The following is a 22938-nucleotide window of genomic DNA, read 5'->3' on the forward strand; positions in this document are numbered from 1 at the left end:
TCATTTGAATTGTTGGTTTTTTAACTTCAGCCATTATTATACATAATGCAAAATATATTTTGATTTTATCATAATCTACAAGAAACCAAATTTCGTCTATTTTTAATCTTTTATTTTATTGTTTATTTAATTTATCGATTCGTCTCTGTGACAACATTTTCCCAAAATATATTATCAAATATTATATTAAAAAAGTCTAATTCTTTTTTATTTTCACCTAGTTGATTTAAAGTTGCCACAGTTCTACATTTTTACTTCCTCTTTCCAAATCCATAAGTCTGATGATCTTCATCTTCTATAACCAATCGCATACGTTTTCGTAGAGGAAATAAAATATTACTATTATCACTATATAAAATATTAAAATTACTTTTTGCAATGTTAGCAAAACTTTCACTGTCATTAACATTTAATTAAATGTTAAATATTAAATATTAACGTTTAATATTCTTTTTGACGACATTTTTTTAATATTTTTTAATATTTTTCAAGTAATATCTGTACATCGAATCCCAAGAAAATTAATAAACATTTGTTGCGCGTAGTCCGTTGTATCACGTCTCTTACACGATATTGTAATAAAATAAATAAATAAAGGAGAAATATATATAAAAATCCGTTTTATTTAGATTTTGTAATTTTCAATGTATTACATCTTTTGATTATCTTTTGGATAATTTCCAGAATGCAAACTTGATTTTCTTTTGCATGTTTCACAAAAGAAATTGATCTTTCTTCTTGTATTACAATAGTGATAAAATATATAAAAAAAACAACTGAAAGATCAAAGTAAAAATGATACAAATAATGTTGAAAAAATTACATATTATCATTACAATTATATTCAATAGTTTTGCATTGCATGATGTAGTTAAAAAATCCTCAATATGTAATCTGGTTTACGAGTACATGTATTGCAGATATTCTTGTTTCATGTCTCCCCATTTTTTACTTTTCGCTTAGAACATACTAGTCCTTCTTTCCCTCATTTTGACACAAAATGTGCAATTTGCTCTTCTTTGTCCGACATTGATATTATTATATTACAAATCAATTTTTTATTTTTCAATAATAATTTTGCAATAGATGCTATTACAATAATTATTTTGATAAACATGAAATTAAATATTAAAAAATAGTAGAATGTATCACAAAAGTTGTATTCATAATTCATCTTATTTTTATAAAGCATTTTCTCTTGGAATCTAATCATGGATGCTGTTAATTTTAACCTATTCATGGAATTATGGTATATAATAATAAAATTAATTTATTACAAAATTCTATTCTAAACCGGTCAAAAGCAAAGTGTTTATATGTCAATAAACGTTTACGTTTATCACTTAATTCACAACGTTCTAAAATTTTTTTTTTATTTATTTTAGATTATAAGATTCAAAAGTTTGGAAGATTCTAAGATGTAAAATTTTGAGATTTTAAGAAGTTCTGAGATTACAAAAGTTCTAACAATTCAAACAGTTCAAATAATTCTAATTTTGAAAGAATTCTAAGGTTCAAATACTTCTGAAATTCAAAAGTTCTCTCAAAAACTCGTATTCTCTAAAACCCCTTCCATGTTCATCTCGTAGATCTTCTAAGTGAAGTAAACAAACGGCCAATAATATCATGGACCAGTCTTCTGATTGAGCGGCCAAAAAAATTCCTAGAATCAAACTAAGAGGCTATACCATTTCCAGGAAATTGAGGAATGTTTGCAACAATTCTTCTCAAATAAGATGATGCTGGTTGCCGTTGAAACTGGAATGGTTGGAAAATGGTCGTGTCAAGATCACGTTCAGACTTCAACCATACCAAAATGTTTCCAACAAATGTACAATTCCAAGAGTCTTTCAAATTCTTCTCTCAAAAACGGCATTATGGTCGCAGCATCATCCTGTACTATCCTTTAAATATTTTAACAGATACTCTCCAAATTTTTTCAAAATATTCATAATATTATATGGTTATTAAAACTATTGTTTTTTTTATTACGTTTTAATTCTTTTATTACCTTTGCAATATCGTCCACTTCAAGTTCATCTTCAATTACAATTGAATTTGTTGAGAGCGTTTTGATTACACGTTGTCGTTCGGTTTCAATGGCTTTATTTCAATTTAATGATGCAAAGTCTAGTTGAAATAATGGTGGTCTATTGTTACGAAAAAAAATAATTATTGATAAATAAGTTTTATATTAATATTGGTTGATTCTGTTCGAGATTGTTCAATTAAAGTGTCAATGATTGATAATTTTGGAAAACTAATCGAAGTTTTTTTTCATATTTTACATTTTCTTTTGCATATCCATTTCTCTCTAACTATCGTATCGAAAAAATTATCATATAATTTATTCCAAAACATAGATATGAATCATTTCATTCTAATCTTCGTAAAACTGAAGCATTTCACTGAATTTATAATATTTTCTTTTACATTCTAATTTTATTCATCCTCTGCCATGTCAGAATCACACTTCTCTTGCATATTTATGAACATTACACGTTGAAAGCAATCACTTTTAATTTGAATTTAAATAATCAATGATACGAATAAATTTTACGTTTTCAATTTCATTATTTTCATTATTCGAATAGCCCATTAAATTTGCACAATAGATTCAATCCAGACATGTTGTAAGGATTATTTCTATTTCCCTGCGTCAATTTTAAAGAAACTTCATCTGCCAAGCATCCTGGTTACACTCCTGATCTTTATCTGGATCTAAAATAGGAAATAGCATTTTCATTAGTATGGTTCTGAATTCAGTCTCACGAAATTCAGCATCAATATCCATAGTTTTCAGTACTAGATCAAAAGAAAGTTCAAAATCACCAAGAAATACATTAAGAAAGTATTTTCCTCATCAGTATTGAGTCACTAAACTGCATTTCCGCCTTACTCTGAAAACAACAGCATAAGTCATTATTATATCGACATATATCCTGAAAAAATTAAATTATATTACCATGACGTTGATCATTTCTTATTTCCAAATTTATCCAAGTTTATTATTTATTATTTATTTTGATTTATTATTAGATTTCAGCATACAGAGGCTTATTCAAGAATACGGTTGTTGAATGAACGCAATTACATCCCTCTCTCACTAAAAGTGATTCAATTCCTCTGTGACGAATTTTTAGAGAAAAATACGTGACGTCACATTATCCCCACTATGAGTGTTAAATTAAACAGAGATATGTCACATGATCAGACTTTCACCAAGCCTAAGAGCATTGAACCACTTTTAGTAATAGATGAGATAGCATATACTTATTTGTTCGATAATTTTAATATGATCATTTTGAAAACTTATCTTTAGTTAAAAAAAAATTTAAGAAAGAAAAATCGATTCTTAAGAATTTTCAGAAAAATCGAATAGTGGAAGATCGATTCCAAAGATCGAATCAAAATCGATTTTTTTATTACAATTTATAATAATTTTTATTATAATTTAACCAAAAGAATCGAATCAAAATCAAACATTTTTAATGGATTAGAAAAATAATAAGTATTTAATTTATAATTATTTAAATTAATTTTTCTTTTAATATTTACAATATTTAATATATTAATAATGTTTAGTTTATTAATTTATATATAATAATGTTTTACTTATTTTTATATTTTTTATTTTTTATATAATAATTTATGTTCTCAACATTAGTGCTAGTTTTATTGTAAAATTAAATAATAAATATATTAATATTGTGGAATCTCACAAAAAAAAATAATATGGCTAAAAGAAAATCTTTAAAATATAAATATATATTGAAGATATGGTTTTTGCGATTATCCCGAAGGAAAAAATAATATTTGGAATAAAAAAAAAAACAGTATTCAAAATCTGAAGAAGATCAATTATTATTGTATCCGGGAGAAACACGAACTTACAAAAAAATTGATAAAAAATTTTATCTTAAAAAAAAAACATAGTGCTTATTGATCCAAAATTATTAGCAGCCAAATTAAAGAAAAAATAAATTTCCCATGAAAAATTCATATAATAGTTTATATGATATTAAAAAGTAAAGATTTCAAGTGAGAAAAATGTAATAATAGAAAAATATTGATTAAAAGACTGAATATCGTTATTTGAAAAAGAAAAATATTTGAAGAAAGAGCAAAGATAGAAATAAAATAAATAAAATAAAGAGATAAAAAATAGAAATATTGTATATATCGATGAAACATGGATAGATGTAACACAATGAATGTTAATAATAATAAATAATAAATATTGGCAAAGAGGAAATAATTGTGTTAAAAATATAAACTCTATTCAAATTTATTATAATGCAAATATAAAATAAATTAATTCATTAAACAAGCTCAATTAATTTTTTTAATTTGAAATCTAATCGTAGATGCTTTTCAAATGTTCTCAACATATTCATATCTATTGCATACTTATCATAATTATCTTTTACTATGTTCTTTTAGTATCTTTTTAACAATATCTATTTCAATTTCATTTTCAATTGCAACTGAAGTACTATATAATATTAAATAATATTTTTTATTCTTCAAAGAGTTTTTGTTTGTATTTCCAAAGAATTAATTTTTAATTCATTTGTTATTCAATGTATCGCACACTGAGAAACGTTGACTATTTAAGGAAATATCATAATTATTATTATACAATTTGCTGTTGATTTAAAATTACATTGTATATCAAGAAATGCATACATATTTGCTAAGAAAACATTATTATTAAATAAATTCTTTTTCCGAAATTTCATGATTTCAACGAATTTTTTTGTCAAATGCTTTTATTTTTCATATTCAATAAGAAATTTTCTTTTAATTTTCTCACCAAAATTAAAAAACGTATTAAATCGCCAATTCACATTTGTGGATGTAAATAATAATCTTTTGTCGTAACAAAATGTCTTTTAATTCTAAATTTTAACATATTCAATATTAAATGCCAATTTTAAATACGTTTAATAATTTATAATTGGTTTATTTTTGCTTTTACATACTTTCTTAGCTTCAATTACTGTTGCAGTAATTTTTTATATTTTTTAACACATCTGTCACAGCTAGATGCAATACATGTGCACAGCATACAGATCTAATTCGATGTTTTGAAAAATCTTATTATCTTCATATTCATTAATAATTTCAAGAAATTGGAATCATTCATTTGTTCAATAATCCTCTTCCTTCTGTCATAAGTTTCGAAATGATTACAAAGAAAAATAGTTTCATCGGTGGTATGAAAGAAAATCAGTATTCTTTAAACAATACGAGATTAATGACATTCTAGCAACTACAACATTTTTTTCTTTTTCACTTACAAATATATTATTCTAATTTCGCTATTACAACAGTATCATATATATATATATATCGCTTTAAGTCTAAAAATATTACGAAAATTGCATTGATGTAATAAAATAAGAAAATCGAGAAAATTGATATATCGATTTTTTTTCATATATCATATGATGACATCATACCGATATTTCGATTTCTATGAGGGTTATGTAAGTATAACTGAAATATATGTAATATCGATTTTATATTTCGATATAAGTCCTTGACTAATTATTCTCTTATAATTCTCTTAAAGAAAATGGTTTGAAATATCAAATAAATTCGTCTATCTTGTATCCAAAGCCTTATAAGACATGATTTTATCAGTTTAACGAGCAATAATTTCCTCGTTGATTTCCGCTAACTCTTTTAGCGGAGAAAGTATCACTTTTATGAATATTGATTTTGATGAATGGCTACCCCATTCGATCGTATTAAATCGATCTTGCCGATTAAAAATGAAGGACAAATGAAACAATTTCCTCGGACTCATATGGCTCAACTACACACTCTATAAAAAAAACAGGCTAGAACCTTTTTCCAAAATGCCAGGATGCAATAAATTTTGTATGTACAATATAAAAGAATGCACGAACAAAAGAATATGCAGCAGGATATCATAGAAAAATTTGTCTTCCTAAGAAGATAAAAAGATGAAGGTTATCATCATGAAATATCGAAAAAAAAATAGAAAACAATTCATGAAATGAAAACTCGAAATATTGTACAACAGATAATTTGAAAATGGGTAAAAAAGAGGCAAAAAAGGAACAGCTTTTTCATGGATACAGGAAATGAATCTTCGTATAATTAAATACATTGGGGTACATCAGTCTCATCAATAACTAGAATTCGGAAAAAAGATTTAATTTTTAAAAAAGAAAAGGATATCAAAACTTAATGAAGAAAGGAATAATAAGAGAACAACAAATTTCTCTGTTACAATTTTACAAGTTAATAATAAGAAATGCTATTTATGAATTTTACACGATGGATAAAATCATATTCGTAATTATTAATGGTAATGCATGGAAAAATAGCAATTTTTCTAAAACATACTTTAAATTATTTGGTAACATTGATGGAAAAAATATATAGATGGAAAAAAAATAATTAAAAAAATTTTGATTAACAGGCTAAATAGCTTGACCATTTAAATATTTAAAACACATATATAATCAAAATAGAAATATAATTTACATTGGTAAGACATCAGATCGATAATACATTGAGTTTTCACAAATATTGGCAATAAAATGAAAATATAAAGATATTTTTAAAAATATATCAGTTTTCATATTGATTTATCAATATGATTCAATCAAAATCAATAGAAGAAGTTAAGATTAATTTTACAGAGTATAGATAAAAATATAAGATAGATAATATAATATGTTTCAAAAAATGGTGGCAAAACGAATATTAAGAACTTAATATTAATTAAGTTCGAATATTAATTACAAGATAGTTTGCCAAATCGATTTGTAATTGCAATATTGGAGAAAGAAACGCTTATTAAAGGTGCAGGATTAATTTTTAAATATCGGAGAACAAATTAGATTATTTAAGATTATTATGATTAAATGAATTCGAAAAATAGATAAATGAAAAATTAATATCATTGTCTATTACAATTGACTATCATTGAATATTTCATAATTATTCAATAAATAAAATTCATCCAAAAAATAAATATTTCACAAAAAAAATATGATTAATAAAAAATAATATTATTAATATAAAAATTAATATCGTATATAGATATTGTTAAAAAAATTCTCATTTCGAACATCCATAAAAAAAGTTTTTGTGCTTAATTTTATGTAAATATTAAATATTATGTCACAAATAAACAATCATTTAATGTTCAGGTCGATTCATTTTATTCGATTATTACTTTAATTGTTATGGAAAAATGATTTTTCGAACAGCATTTCGATTCGAAATAAATTATTTTATTTTTATATTGTTGTATTATTATATTATATGCGTCGAATATATTATATTCTTCATAATATATAATGCAATATATTATATAATATATATTATTAAATATTTATTATATATTCATAATTATAAATTAATTGTTTTTATTCTAAAATAAATTTTAATTTATAAATTAAATCATTGTTATAAAATTAATATAATAATAATTATTCAATATATACTTATTATAAGAAACAAAAAATCTTTGATATTATAATGCTATTTAAAAATACTCTGGATTCTATGTCTTGATAACTGATAGCTTGCAAGCTAAAATTTTTTTCTTCATTCCAGTGAAACGTGACATTATCTCTATTTGCTACAGCTATATCAAATAAAAACGTATCAAAGATCGTTTTTACAACTTTTATATCTATAATAAAAATTAAATTATATTTTAGTAGATTCAGATGGAAAAACTATAAAAAAAAGCTTTACTATTTTTTTCGTTTGATCAATTAAAATTTCTTAAAAAAATTTTTACATTTCTAATTTAATTGTAATTTTTCTAACATTTCAAAAAAAATTCAAATCCATTTAATCCAGTTTTTAAGAAGTTATTCCGTTTTAATTAGTGAACTTTACTTATACTTTTTTATATTGTATATTGTAGAGGAATTATGGAATGATGAGAGAATTAACTGATAATGGGAGTCGAAAAACGACAACGGGAAAGAAGTTGCCCAGTCTGAATTAACGCGAACTAATTCCCTCACGATGGATTATTTATATTCCCATTAATACTGTACTTTATTCCGCGTGAATAAGACTATAAATATACAATAATATAGACTCCTTCAGAGGAATATGAATATGGGAAATGTCCAGGAATAGGGAAAACGTCACATGCGACTCGTAAATGGCCAATTGTTTAATACTGATAATCAGTACATTAGTTTTTCTACTTTATTTCATTCCATATTTCTTTATATGTGCTTTGCATCGGCAAATATATTATTCACTGTTAGAAAGAACTCTCGCGGAAGAAATGTGATGTCTGATTGGTCAAAGTGGAAGCGTCTATTTTCACACGCATTTTTGTTTCTAAATTAGAAATGCAATCTGACTTTATAATTGGAAATAATTGTTTTTTTACAATAGAATTTCTTTTTTCATGACTTTGAATATTCAAGAAAAATTTTCTGTGATATCAGAAGACGACTAAACATGTGGTTTTTAAGAGCGATGGGAATAAGTAATTTCTCTTGTTTCTTTGCTGTCTCATTTTTTTTTTCAACAGTGAATAATATGTGTGACCGATGTTGACAAATAACACAATGTTAAAAATAAAAACTGCATGTGATAAATATTCCTCTTTCCTCTAATCAATTAGAATAATAAATAGTAAACAAAATTAGAGTTTTATTTTAAATATAATAAATAGTAATAATATATATATTTAATATATATTTTATATATTTTTTAACAATCAATCTTCTTACTTATTAAATTATCGTAATTGATTTGAATTTTTTTTTTAAATTTTTATTCCTTTATATATTTGATTATTTTTAATGGAACTATAGAAAGTTTTGATTTGTTTGTATTGGTAATAAATTTAAAGAATAGCACAAAAGCGTAAACTATCTTTTAAGATTTTATTTCTATTAAATTTTTAATTTGTTGCTTGTTTTTAATAAATGTAAAAGAAACATGTTAAAGAAGAAAAATTTGATTAATTTTAATATTTAAAATTTATTTTATCTACATTTATAGTTTTGTATGAGACTTGTATAATTTACAATTCTTATACACGTTTGCTACTTCTATACATTTCAGGAAATCCTAAATTTATTACATTTAATAATTACAACCCTAATTCTTTTCTATTTGGATATTTAGATAAAAATAAATATAATATGAAATAATAATTAGAACAGATATTCTAGCTCCATATTTAAAAAAATTTCAATTTTCTTTATTTTAATTCATTTCAGAATTCCTTACACTCTAATGGAAGTAATTTCCCAAAAATGTGGGAATTCGTTAACTGGAAATTCTTGAGGTAATTTCAAGCAATATTTTTCTTTGCAAAAATTTCTATTTATCTTTATTGTTTCAAGAAAATAAAAAAAAAAAAATTCGTACTTTTAATATCTTTTGTCTCTCCTTGTCTATTGTCTATTTTGCCTTATCCTTGCATCTTTCTGTGTATTTGAAAAAAAATCAAAATGCATGAAATTGATTTTTTCATGTTTTTTGAAGATGAAATTTTTGTTGGTAAAAACTATCTGAATAATAATATTCATATAACTTTCATATATGAAAGAATTTTAATTTTTTTAATAATAGAATTTTGTTTAAAACATAGATTTTTATATCATTCATATTTTTCGAGATATTTGAGCAATTTAAAACTTTTTTAAACTTGCAAAACCATTTTTAATGAAAAATTTTTTAATTTAGAAAGATGCTTAACTTATTCTTTCATTTAAACTAAAGTTTTTATTACCAAAAAATTTAAAATTAAGATGAGAACAAGTTGTAAATATATTTAAAATTAAAATTAAATATATTTTTAATTTTATATAAAAAAAAATCATATTATTTATATAATTCAATATTTCAGATTGAAATCATAAAAATGAATTTTTATGCGGATTGAATTACTCAAGCTATTTATGTATCATATTTTAAATAATTATTTTATATTTTATTTGTATTAATATGCTTACAATTCATTTTCAGATATCATAATTGACACTTCATAAAGCCAAAAAAAGGATATTGCCGACATCATGAGAAAAAAGAAAATAATCAGAGTTCAAAAGTAAACTAAATAAGTTAATTTTTATAATTTTATATATAAACATGTGGAATATTTTCATGTGTTTGTAAATTGTTTTCTCTCTGAATTGATAATGAATATGGGACATTTAATGTGGGCAAGTTAGTCATTGACAAATAAATATTTTATTTAAACAAAAGATTGATTTATTTACTAATTTTCAATCTTTTCTTTAAATAAATAATTATTAGAAATTATATTATGATTGTCAATGATTAATTTACCAGCAACAAATTTTTAATTCACTGTCTTTTGATACAGTATTTGATACAGTAAAACAAAATCACTGTTTTTGTATTTAATATATATATATGTAACATATAATAATATACATATAGTATATATGTAGTATAATATATAATATAAACATATAGTATAATAATAATATATAATATATTTAATATATAATAATATATATAATATATATAATATATTTAATTCTAAATTTCTTCCATAGTGATATTCTGTGCAATTTTCACAACATTTTCACAGGAATGTATAAACCATTTTCTATCAAAAAAAAAAAAAAAAAGAAATATATATAGAATTTTGACAATTTTTTCCAGAACATCAAATGATTAATTTATGTGATGACTGTGAATAACAACATAATGAACATCTTCAATTTTATTACTTCTATCTCTTTTATCTCCAAATTCTATTCAAACAATAATAAATTATATTACAATTATATTACAATAATTATCCAGATAAATTCATTACTATAATTATTTATTTTTTTTAATTTATTGTACAAAATCCATTGTCAGCCAACTAAAGTTGGATACGAAATACATTACTTCTTTTACTATTAAAAATATTTCTTTGCTGCGAATTTCCACGTGAAAATACATAACATCATATTATTTTCATTATTATTGTTGCACTAGCTCATCTCACGTGATCAACTGCTGCTCTGCTTTCAATCAAAACCAAGTATTACATCGTATCGTATGATGTATGCTTAATAAATCATACTCTGCTTAATATAGGCATATGGAGTATGAAATATGAAGATAATATGACGTCATATATTCTCCTTTTATTGAAATTCGTCGCAGAAGAAACAAATCATTTCTGAATCACATCAACAAATAATTCGCTCACTTCTTCTTCACTCCTATGAAGTGAAGAAAGAGGAAGAGCTAGAAAATATTGTATATATATATATTTTTGTATATTATTGTATATGTATATTCATGTCAATGCAAATGATAGGAAAATATGGAATAGTTAATAATGAAAAAATTCAAATAGTGAGAGAAGAAATTGTTTAGACTTGAAATAGATAAACTTATATTAAACCTGGGCAACTAACAAACTTCATTTGATCCCTTTCCTTTCTATTACACTCCTTGAAGAAGAATATAGAAATTAGAAATCCATATAATTTTATACATATATATTTACAATCACGTGAAAATTGGCCTGGATAATTGAAGATTCATTAACTATGTACGGCTTCTCTTCCTATCTCTAGTTCCTCTCACTTTCCATAATCCTTGAAAAGGATAGAGGGAACGATAGAAGTCTATATAATTGTATCTATAAAATCCATATAAGTGTATACATATATATTTACAATCACGTGAAAATTGGCCTGGATAATTGATAGATTCACTATGTGAAGATTCACTAATCCTTGAAAAGGATAGAGTTCTAAAGATAGAGGGAACGATAGAAGTCTATATAATTGTATCCCTAAAATCCATATAATTGTATACATATATATATTTACAATCACGTGAAAATTGGCCTGGATAATTGGAGATTCACTAATCCTTGAAAAGGATGGAGGGAACGATAGAAGTCTATCATATATTATATACATATTATCTATATAATTGTATATTCATAATCATTCATAAGGCAAAATAAGATAAAAAAATATAGAATGATTAATAATGGAGAAATAGGAATACGAATTTTAAGCCAATTATCTTATTTCTTGTTCTCGAAAAGACTCTTAGTTATTTAATCTTCCCATCAAGAGTAGATTTAATCATTACATATATATATGTACACAAGATGTCCAAAAAAAACATTGGAATATCCACAAACTAGAAATTCTTAAAATTTTCTTTCAAGCAACATTTTGCAAAAACTTTTGTTATGGTTTTGTTAACGAGTTATTAATCAAAAACACTGGCAAACAATCAATCTAGTCGAGCGACGATAAAACACGAATTTAGTCCAAGCAACATATCTCGAAAAAAATGTGTTGAATATTATATTTATTTATTTATTCATTGTTCGTGATATAATTTGATGTAATTTTTTATCAATAAAAAAATATGTTGTTATGTTACAAAATATGTTGAATTTATTCGATTAATATTCGGGAAATTATTTAGAGATATCGTGAGGACTGTTCTTCTATGATTCTTTTGAAAAGACGAAAGCGAGTTGTTACATAGCCTTAATATAAGACGAGTAGGAGAATATGGAATAGTTAATAGTGAGGAACCGACATACTAATCTAATATTAGTGTACTAAGTCATAAAACGATCACGGGGAAGAAGTTTTCCAGGTTTGGTTTATGTATATCGATTGCTGAAAAAGTCGTTCGTGATCATCCATCACGCTGCGAATTTGCACTCTGAGTGCATTAATGAAAGATGCTATTCTTTTTTTTAATATTCAAATTTAGATCGTAATATTGAGAAATTTAAAATTAATCAAATAAAATAAACGATTGTGAAAAAAATTATAGAAAGAATAGAAATTAAAAAAGGTGAAGAATAAATATAGTATTCTATTTTTCGATAGTAATTTAAAAAGTAAAATAATTTAAAAATATAAGAAGAAAGCTTTCTAATATTTAGATGACTTGAAGAAAGTACAATACAATGCACGGCATTCTTAAGTTTCATCTTTCAAATTTTATCAAAATCGTTTTTTGATAATTTTTATTTATTTATGATTAAAATTTATTTGATATACTATTAATTAAAATAGCAAAATTTAAATGAAAATTTTTGTCCTTTTGATAGAAAATTTGTGTCCTTTTATTCGACGAAGTATCAATTTAATAAAAAATATTTTAATCTTTATTCGTGTATATATAATAAATAATAAATGTATATTAATAAATAAATAAATAAATTATTTACAATTTTGAAGATTTTTAAAGAATAATATGATAAAGATAAAAGCAATTTACAAAAACATGTAAAGTTGAATAATTTTGGCAAGATGGAATATAAATTTATGATGTAAGCAGAGAAATGAAAAAATGTTTTTTTTATATATATATATATTGTTTATTATACAAATTGAATAAAAATCAGCTTCATACTGTTAATTTTTTTTGCAAGAATCTCAATAATTTGAAGAATATCTGTTCGTAATTCTAATCCAAACAAGTATGCCATTTTTAATTTATATTTATTTCGAATTTATTATGAATTGGCCAAAAATTAATTACATTTTTTTTTCAATAGATAAACACACATGCTAGAAATGTTATTAATTTCATTTTAAATCACATTCAAATTCATTATGTAATCTAAATTGACAGGCTCGAACTTGTTACAATGATATTAAAATATTTTTTATGATAAGAAGCTTATTGTGAAATTGAAAACAAACAAGAATATTCGTTGTTTCAAGGATTGGTCAAGATCAATTAATCATTACATGTATTAGATATTAAATCTGAAATTTAAAATATAATAAAAATATAAGAATAACTTATAAATTATCTGAAAATATATAAAATCAAATATTTTGACAAAATGAAATGTAAATTTGCAATAGTGTAATTGTAAGCATGAAATAGAGACATGTTCTTTCCGCTATATATTGCTTATTATATAAATTGCATGAAAAAAATCATAAAACTCTCAATAATCTGTTTAATTTCAATAACAAATATGGCTCATGTAATTCTATTCCAAACAAGTGCATCATTTCTAATTTATATTTATTCCAAATTCATTATTGGATTAATTAAATTAAAATATATTTACATTTTTTACTGATTATTCAGTTTGATTGTACAACACTGATATTTAAGAATTCATTTTTATAATTAAGAGAAAATTTACTAAAAATTGGAAATAAGAGAGTAAGAATATTGTTGTTTCAAGGATTGAATCCAAAATCAATTAATTTTGGAATTTATAGAACAGAATTAGAATATGATAATTAGAGTATAATACAAGCAACTCACAAATTATCTTAAATATATATAAAACCAATATTATTTTTACTATTTTTAAAATGAAATGAAAATTTGCAATACATATATGTAGAGAAATATTTTTTTTATAATAAAAATTTATCATAATTATAACATACATTAAATAATCTGGAATTTATATTATGACAAAAGTAATTTACAAATCATATTAAAAATATATATATAATTAAAAAGTATAATTGAAATGAAACGTAAGGAAAAAAATTTGGAAAAATGTTTTTTCCATTAAATATATTTCCTAATGTACAAATTGCATGAAAACTATACTGTATTTCATATTACTAGCTTTTGTGAAACTTTCATTAATCTGTTTAATAATTTGAACAGATATATTCATATAATTCTATTCCAAACAAAATTGCAGTTTACAATTCACTTAAAAACATATTATAAACATATAACATAAAATATATATAAAATCAAATATTTTCAAATGAAATGTAAATTTATAATGTGAATAAGAAAAAAATTTGAGAGAAATGTTTCTTCCGCTATATATACTACCTATTGTACAAATTGCATGAAAATTACAATTTTATTTTAAATCACAAATTAACGATGTAACCTGACAATTGATTGCCCAAGTTTGTTTGTATGACAATAATACTCAAGTATTTGTTTTTATGATAAAAGACTTGATAATTGAAAACAAGAGAATATTGTTATTTTCAAGAATTAAAATCGAAATCAATCATCAAATATATTAGATAATATTTTGAATATTAAATATTTTGAAATTCAGAATATAATAAAGGAATAAAAATAATTTATAAATTATCTAAAAAAAATATAAAATTAAATAATTTTGACAAAATGAAATATAAGTTTACATTACAAGCATTGAGTTTCTTCCACTTTATATATTACTTAATGTACAAATTGCATAAAAAATACTATACTAATTTTTATAAAAATTTTAATCTTTAAAAATAATAATCTCTTTGAATAATACATGTTCAAATAATTCTATTTCAATCAAGAACATTATTTTTTATTTATATCTGTTTCAAATTCATTATTGATCAAATAATTGCTATAACTTATTTTTTAAATCACAAATTCATTAAGTAATCTAATAATTGACTGCTCAAGCTTGTTTATGCAGCAGTAAATGCTGATATTCAATTGATCACATTTTTTAAAATGAGAGATTTATTTATTTGGAAACAATCAAATCATTTATTATTTCAAACATTGAAATCAAAATCGAACAATTATCAAATATTGGATAGTTCTTACAAATTTTTTACAGAATTGCAGTGACAAAAGTATAAGTAATATAAACATGGCAAAAAAAGATTTATTTTTTATTTGATTGTTTATATTTATTTAAAAATACCAAGAATAATTTATATTGATTTCCAAATTAGTAATCCTCGGTTATTTTCGTCTTTTCATGGAATTTAAATACAATATAATAATAAATATAATAAATATATATAATAAATATAATACAATGCAAAAGCAACTTACAAATTATTTGAAAAAGGATATAAAGGATATAATTTTGACAAGATGAACTGTTGCGATATAAATTTACAATATAAGTAATAATGAAGAAATGTTTCTTCCGCTATGTATATTATATAAATATTATATTATACATAAAATTAAATTCTGTGAGACTTCATGCTTATTTTAAAAAAAGAAAAAAGAATTAACAATTGTTTAATTGCCAATTTCAAAACAGAAAATCAAAAAAAATTTTTTCATTCATATCTTATTGTATTTTTTTCAAAAAAGAAAAACCGCTGAATTCGTAAAAAATTATCGACAATGAAATGAAAATTTGTTTTTCCATCTGGAAATTTGAATCACGCTAATATAACTTAATAAATTAAAAAATGAAACGCATATGTCGAATGATTATCGATGCGAAATGTAAATACATGCAGCTTGAATATGAAGCATCCATTTCAAGCATTCTTAAAAGTATAATCATCGATGATAAATTAAGCATCGAATTATTTCGCAGAATTAAATTAAATTGATCATATGTATATATCCTCAATCAAAATATCCTAGTTTATTGTTCCGCACAATAAATTATCAAATCAATGATTAATAACCAACTAGAATTGCTGCCGAACGAACACAATGTGGAATTTCTAACGAATTTATAGAGAAAAAGATATCACTGTCACGTCGAACAATATCACGTGACCAAGCGTACCTAATATGGCGGCAATGGGGATAAATGTGATGTATTTTCTTCGTATAGAAATTCGTTGCAAGGGAATTTTTAACGATAGAAGCCAGCGTACCATGATTATCCAATAACTTTGTGACCAATTATATGTGTAAATTATGTTATTCACTGCCACGTCGAACAAAAGTATATCACGTAACCAAGCATGCCTAATATGGTGGCAGTAGAGATAAATGTGATGTTACGTATTTAAAAAATAGAAATATCATATAGAAATTTGTTGCAAGAGAATTTTCAACAATAGAGGCAGCGTATCGTGATCATCCAATAATTTTGTGATTAATTATATGTGCAAATTTATGTTAGTCACTGCCACGTCGAACAAAAGTATATCACGTGACCAAGCGTGCCTAATATGGCGGCAGTGGGGATAAATGTGATGTATTTTCCTCGTATAGAAATTCGTTGCAAAGAAATTTTTACCGATAGAGGCAGCGTATCATGATCATTCAATAACTTTGTGACCAATTATATGTGTAAATTTATGTTATTCACTGCCACACCGTGATCATCCAATAATTTTGTAACCAATTATATGTGTAAATTTATATTAGATCTGAATAATGGTGGTTTTCTCCGCTCATCACATTTTGAAAGAAATTGGACTCTATATTATTGTATATTTATATTCGTATTTACACGAAACAAAAATAGGAAAATACAATGGAAGAACTGATATACTACTTACGATAGTAAGAATCGTAAAGAATGGAAGATATCATTCAAGGATGATATAATAGCACTCTAAATTGAAATATATATATATAAATGCATTCATGCAATTTTGATATAATGTAGAATAAAAGGCGCCATTTTTTGTGATTTCTCATTTAAACAGATAATCAAAATGTGTTAAAAAATTTCATTTCAATTCTCCAAATGCATGATAGCGTATCGGAAAATTCTCAGTTTAGCTATCAAGAAAAATATGATATTGAATTTAAATAGCATCCGTAATAGAAATTGCAGAAGTTATTTAAATATTGTATTAATCTAATGCAATATTAATTAAATAATATATATGATAATTTATATTATATATAATAATATAAAAATTGTATCGTTATATGTAATAATACATATTATATATAATAATACATATATAATAATAGCGATGAAATTTTTTTCAATATCCATTAAATGACTTTCTTATATAAAATAAAAAGAGATATTGATGTTAAATATGGAAATGTACATTTAGAAATTGATTATGTAATATTATCACAACGTTCTTAAAAATATTTATAATAAGATATTTCATTATTATAAAAAAAAAATATATAAAAAATATAAAAAATCTTAATGTGAAAAATATTTTAATTAATTATTTAATAAAAATAAAGAATTTCATCAAAAAAAAAATAAACATCGAATTCTTTATTTCTGTACATATATATCTGTAAACTATGTCGAATAATATCTGAAGTTATAATATAAAGCATAGCTAAATTTATTTGTTAAAAATTTATTTATTGAAAATGAAGTGTAGTTTATTAAATAACACATTGTAATTAATTAAATAATAATTGTCAAAATTTATTCAATAATTATTATTAATATTTAACACAAGATACAATGTAGTTGGATCAACAGCTGAAATGCTCTACTTATAAGAGCTATAAAAATTCAAAATTATAAAATTTATAAAAATTAATGTTACATTATTTAATTATGTATTTATAGAAATATAGCTTTTAGAAACAAACTCAGCAACTTCTTAAATATAAGATTCAGTTTCGATTTTTGATCCATACAATCCCGTAAATTGACTCTTTTTCTTCGACACAATATTATTAATAGTATTAATTTCAAAATTCTTTAATTAATATTTTTTTATGCAAAAGATATTTAATTATAAAATATTATATTACATTGTTTAAGAAATTCTTTTAATCTTTAAGAAATCATTTTATTTGAATCATGATATCAAAATTGTCTCTACTTCTATTGTTATTTAGAAAATCTTAAAGACAATTAAATCTAGAAATAAATATATAGGAAAATTTCAACATTACTTGAGAATCATTATTAAAAATTAGAAAAAAAAAAAAGTTAGCAAATTAGAATGTACATATTTATTTATTGAAAAGAATAAAACATAATGCTTGGCTATATCAATAAATCATTTCAAATTTAACGATAGAAATATAATCTATCCTTATTTCTAAAAAAAATATTATTTTTATATATATATTGACACAAAAAATAAATATTCAGTACGATAATATTATCCATAAAATCCGCAGAATTATATTATGAAATTCTAAGATTGCAAGACGAAGTTCAAAAATATCGTCCAACTTTATCAACTATTAAAAACTCGTGCAGCACTACTTATTGAAGAAAAGTAAAAATAAAAATCACAATAATTAAAATGATAATTAAAAATTTTGTCACATTCTTCTCCTCAAAGATCTAACATTGCTTTACTTCTTTAATCATTACAAGAAAAAAATTTAATAATAATGTGGTGTTTAATTTTTTTATGTAAAATTTCTTTTAATTAAAAGATCATTTTTATTCAAATGATATTAAACAATTATGTTATAAAGAAAAAATTTAATAATATATGGTGTTTAATTTTTTTATGTAAAATTTTTTTTAATCAAAAGACAAAAACTTTTCGAATGATATTAAACAATTATATTACAAGAAATAAAAAATTTAATAATATGGTGTTTAATTTTTTTATGTAAAATTTTTTTTAATCAAAAGACAAAAACTTTTCGAATGATATTAAACAATTATATTACAAGAAATAAAAAATTTAATATGGTGTTTAATTTTTTTATGTAAAATTTCTTTTAATCAAAAAACAAAAACTTTTATTCGAATGAAACAATTATATTACAAGAAATAAAAAATTTAATAATATGGTGTTTAATTTTTTTATGTAAAATTTCTTTTAATTAAAAAACAAATTTTTATTCAAATGATATTAAACAATTACATTACAAAGAAAAAACTTAATAATAATGTGGTGTTTAATTTTTTCATGTAAAACTTTTTTTCAATCATGAGATGAAAATTTTTATTCAAATAGAGGAATGAAAAAAAAATGTAAAAAATGGAAAGTATGTTTTTTTGAAACATAGCTATTTGGAGGAGTAAGCAAAAAGTTTTAAAAATGAATAAGAAGAGATATAAACATAACAGAAGAGACATAAAAATAACATGTAGAAAATAAGAAAAAAATAAGAAAAAAATAAAAGCTAAAAATAAAAGATGAGAATCAGAAAACTATTAAAGAAGAGTGAAAGAGAAAAACCAGTAAAGAGTAAATAAAAAGAGAAAAGTAAAACAAAAGAAAAGAATAATAATGAAAAAAAGAAAGAAGAAAAAATACAAAAGATAAGACTAGATTAAAATAAAAAAAATAAGGATAAGAACAATTTTATTTTAAAAAATGAAAAGAGAAAGTAACAAAAATAGTATACCTTTCTATCATTAAATATAATTCAATTCATCTATAATAATTTTTTATAATAAAAAAATACATAACATCACATTATCTCCTCTATCCTTGTTAGATACACAGGACATACGTCAAGTGATTAAATTTTTACTTGTCTAGCATCGTATCGTGTCACGTGATGTGTCTGTTTACTGTGCAATAATATAATATAACGTCAAGTATTCTTTTCATGCAAAAATTTATTACACAATATTTTATTTTTTAATGAACGATAATTATAATTATATCGATGTTGATCTTATGTTGAACTATTAATACATTCGAAATCGAACTAAAAATCAAGAGAAACTCTCAATGGCAGATACTGATTTTCTTTTTAAATACAAAAAATAATTATAAAATGGCAATAACATTCAAAATAGATGTGAATATTTACAACAATACTTGTATTGTTCATAAAAAGAAATGAGTGATTCTATTATACAAATAAAATGTAATTATTTTCAATTACAAAGTCATGTAAAAAATTACTTGTCATCATTTTCAGTAAATTTATTGCCTTTCTCTGGTATAATTAATGTATTGTTGACAAAAACGTTAGAAACAAAAATGTATAATAAATAATAAAAATATGTATTAGTCTTTCATTTTGATCGAGTCATTCCTTTGATAAATATTCTTTCCAGTGGAATTTTTTTCCAACAATGAACAATGTGCACGAAAGAAAATTCGTAGAAAATGATTTTTCTTACACATTATTTGGAAATACTTATGCGTCAATTGTCATATAGAATAGGAAATCTCTATATTGCGTCATCGTTCTCGAAAATATTAAATGAACGACGAACTTAATGTGCTTGTTTGAATTTCAGATATATCGAATTGTCTCTTATTAATCATTATATGGTGTATTATTTGTTCCACGAATATCTTATTGTAAGTTATGTTTCAAAATTTATAAAAAATTTGAATATTTATCGATGCTTGTCAATAACACAATTCAAAATATAAATTTTAAAAAGTCTCTTCTTCAAAATATTAAATATAAGTTTTATTAATTGTTATATACAATTTAATTTTATTTTAATTTTTTATTGATTAATTATTATGATAAATTTTTGGTAAATTATTATACTTTTGGTAAATTTATATAAAAATAGAAACATAATATTACACTTTGTATTCGATAAAAGTAAATTTGAAATTTTTTGAGTTCTGTCATTATGTTAACCACTATTCATTGCACTGATTTCTTCCACATTTATTATATTTAATATTAAAATCATACAGTATATTTCCTTAAGAAAGAATGCTTTCTGTTATTAAATTTATTATTGTAAAATTTTTTCTTACTTAAATTTGAATTGATGATTCAAGAAACATTTTGTCAATAAAAAAAGAACAATAAAAAAGATTAGTAAAACTTTTTTTACTTATTCAAATAATAAATTATAAAGTATATTTTCACACATAGAACAGGATTTGTTTGCTTTTTCTATTTGCATTATCTAATATAATCATATATTTTATATAGAAATATTTTTTATCTTCAAGCATTTGAATATAATTTATAAATTATATCCATAAATAAAACATGAGATAATAGATGAATTCCTTATATATCTTTTTGCTTTCTATTTATTCCACAAATAATAATAAATTTGTCAATATAATAAATAATTATGACAATTTTCAGAATATCTGAGATAGATGAAGTTTTCTTATGTTTCAGACATATGTATTTTTGATGATTAAAGATAAAGCTATTGTTATTATGAAAACTATTCTTCTTGAAGCTATGAGAACTTGTATTTTTATTGCTTTCAGAAAGAAATGAATATCAGATAATTCAAATCTATAATAAAAAGAAAATATTGAGTCTCAAATCTTCAATGATGATCTCCAATATTTTGTAAGATTATAGTTTCTTCGTTTGTATATATTGTTAATATCCACATGTTATATAACATTTTTTTCATATGTCGTCATTTGAACTTGAATAATCAATATATATTATTTTAAATTTTAAATTATTGCTTTATATGAATAAAATAATACATTGTCATTGTCAAGACCAATGAAATGCGTTTGCCATTCATGTGGAAAATATAAAAGAATATCATTGTCATCAGTGTAGAATATTGGAACACAATTATAAATTTGTGAAATTAATAATAATTGATGTTGAACTTGAGAAAGTTTTCAAGATCACAGATATTTTTCAATATGCAGCTGATTAACATCCTTCTCATTGTTTCTATTTGTGAAATTCATTTCTGAAATGATAATGTCTTGAAAATTTCATCAATCAATTGTGGAAATTTGCTTACAGATGATACTAGCAAATATATTAATAAATATTCTCTTTTTAATAAATTATTTGATAAATTAGTAATATCCATAAATAGAATTTAAAATAACGAACAAATTCTTTATTTATCTTTCTGCTTTTCATATATTTATTCCATGATAAGATTCTTCGTATAAGAAATGATCATTTTAGTATATAACAAATATCTTCTTCGCCTTAGAAAAAATATTTTTTCAAATGAAAAGTCAAAAGTTATTCTGTCTTTGGATTTAAATTTACAATTAGAATGTAGTAATCATTGTTTGAAATATTCTTGAAATTGTGACATGTTAGACTTTTTTAATAGTTTAATTTCTTGATAATACTTCATATCGATGTCAAAATTATTTGCAATTCTTTCATTAAGTGGTTGAAAATTGATATTATTACTCTTCTTTAACTTCCATTAGATATCATTTGATAAATTGTTAAAATTTGTATTTTGTGGCTATTCAACTCTTTGTTTCAATGACTTTTAATGTCAGAAGTTTCTAATGAACACGTTATAATGTTATCATCTTAATGTCATCAGTTAATCATTTTTTCACACATATTTATTGTCAATAAATTTCTTCATATGCTAATATCTATTTCCACATGCTAAATCTTCTTCATATTAAAAGTTCATTGTTTCATCGTTTTAGTAATTATAAAAAGTTATTG

At 22.5% G+C, this 22938-nt stretch overlaps 1 long non-coding RNA gene across 1 annotated transcript in view; it reads right to left on the bottom strand.

Annotated features, from left to right (window-relative positions):
- Positions 1-603: 603 nt before the first annotated feature.
- The window catches only part of LOC147658637 (uncharacterized), a 37246-nt gene continuing 14911 nt past the window's right edge, over positions 604-22938 (bottom strand). The window contains exons 3-5 of the long non-coding RNA XR_015293497.1: positions 2807-2900; positions 2012-2721; positions 604-1663 (exon numbers count right to left, since the gene is read on the bottom strand). This is a non-coding gene — a long non-coding RNA (uncharacterized LOC147658637). The remainder of the gene's footprint in view (positions 1664-2011; positions 2722-2806; positions 2901-22938) is intronic.

The sequence above is a fragment of the Apis florea genome, unplaced genomic scaffold (genome assembly GCF_048593485.1).
Source record: "Apis florea isolate Af1SG1 unplaced genomic scaffold, ASM4859348v1 contig_1794_pilon, whole genome shotgun sequence".
NCBI classification, from domain to species: Eukaryota; Metazoa; Arthropoda; class Insecta; order Hymenoptera; family Apidae; genus Apis; species Apis florea.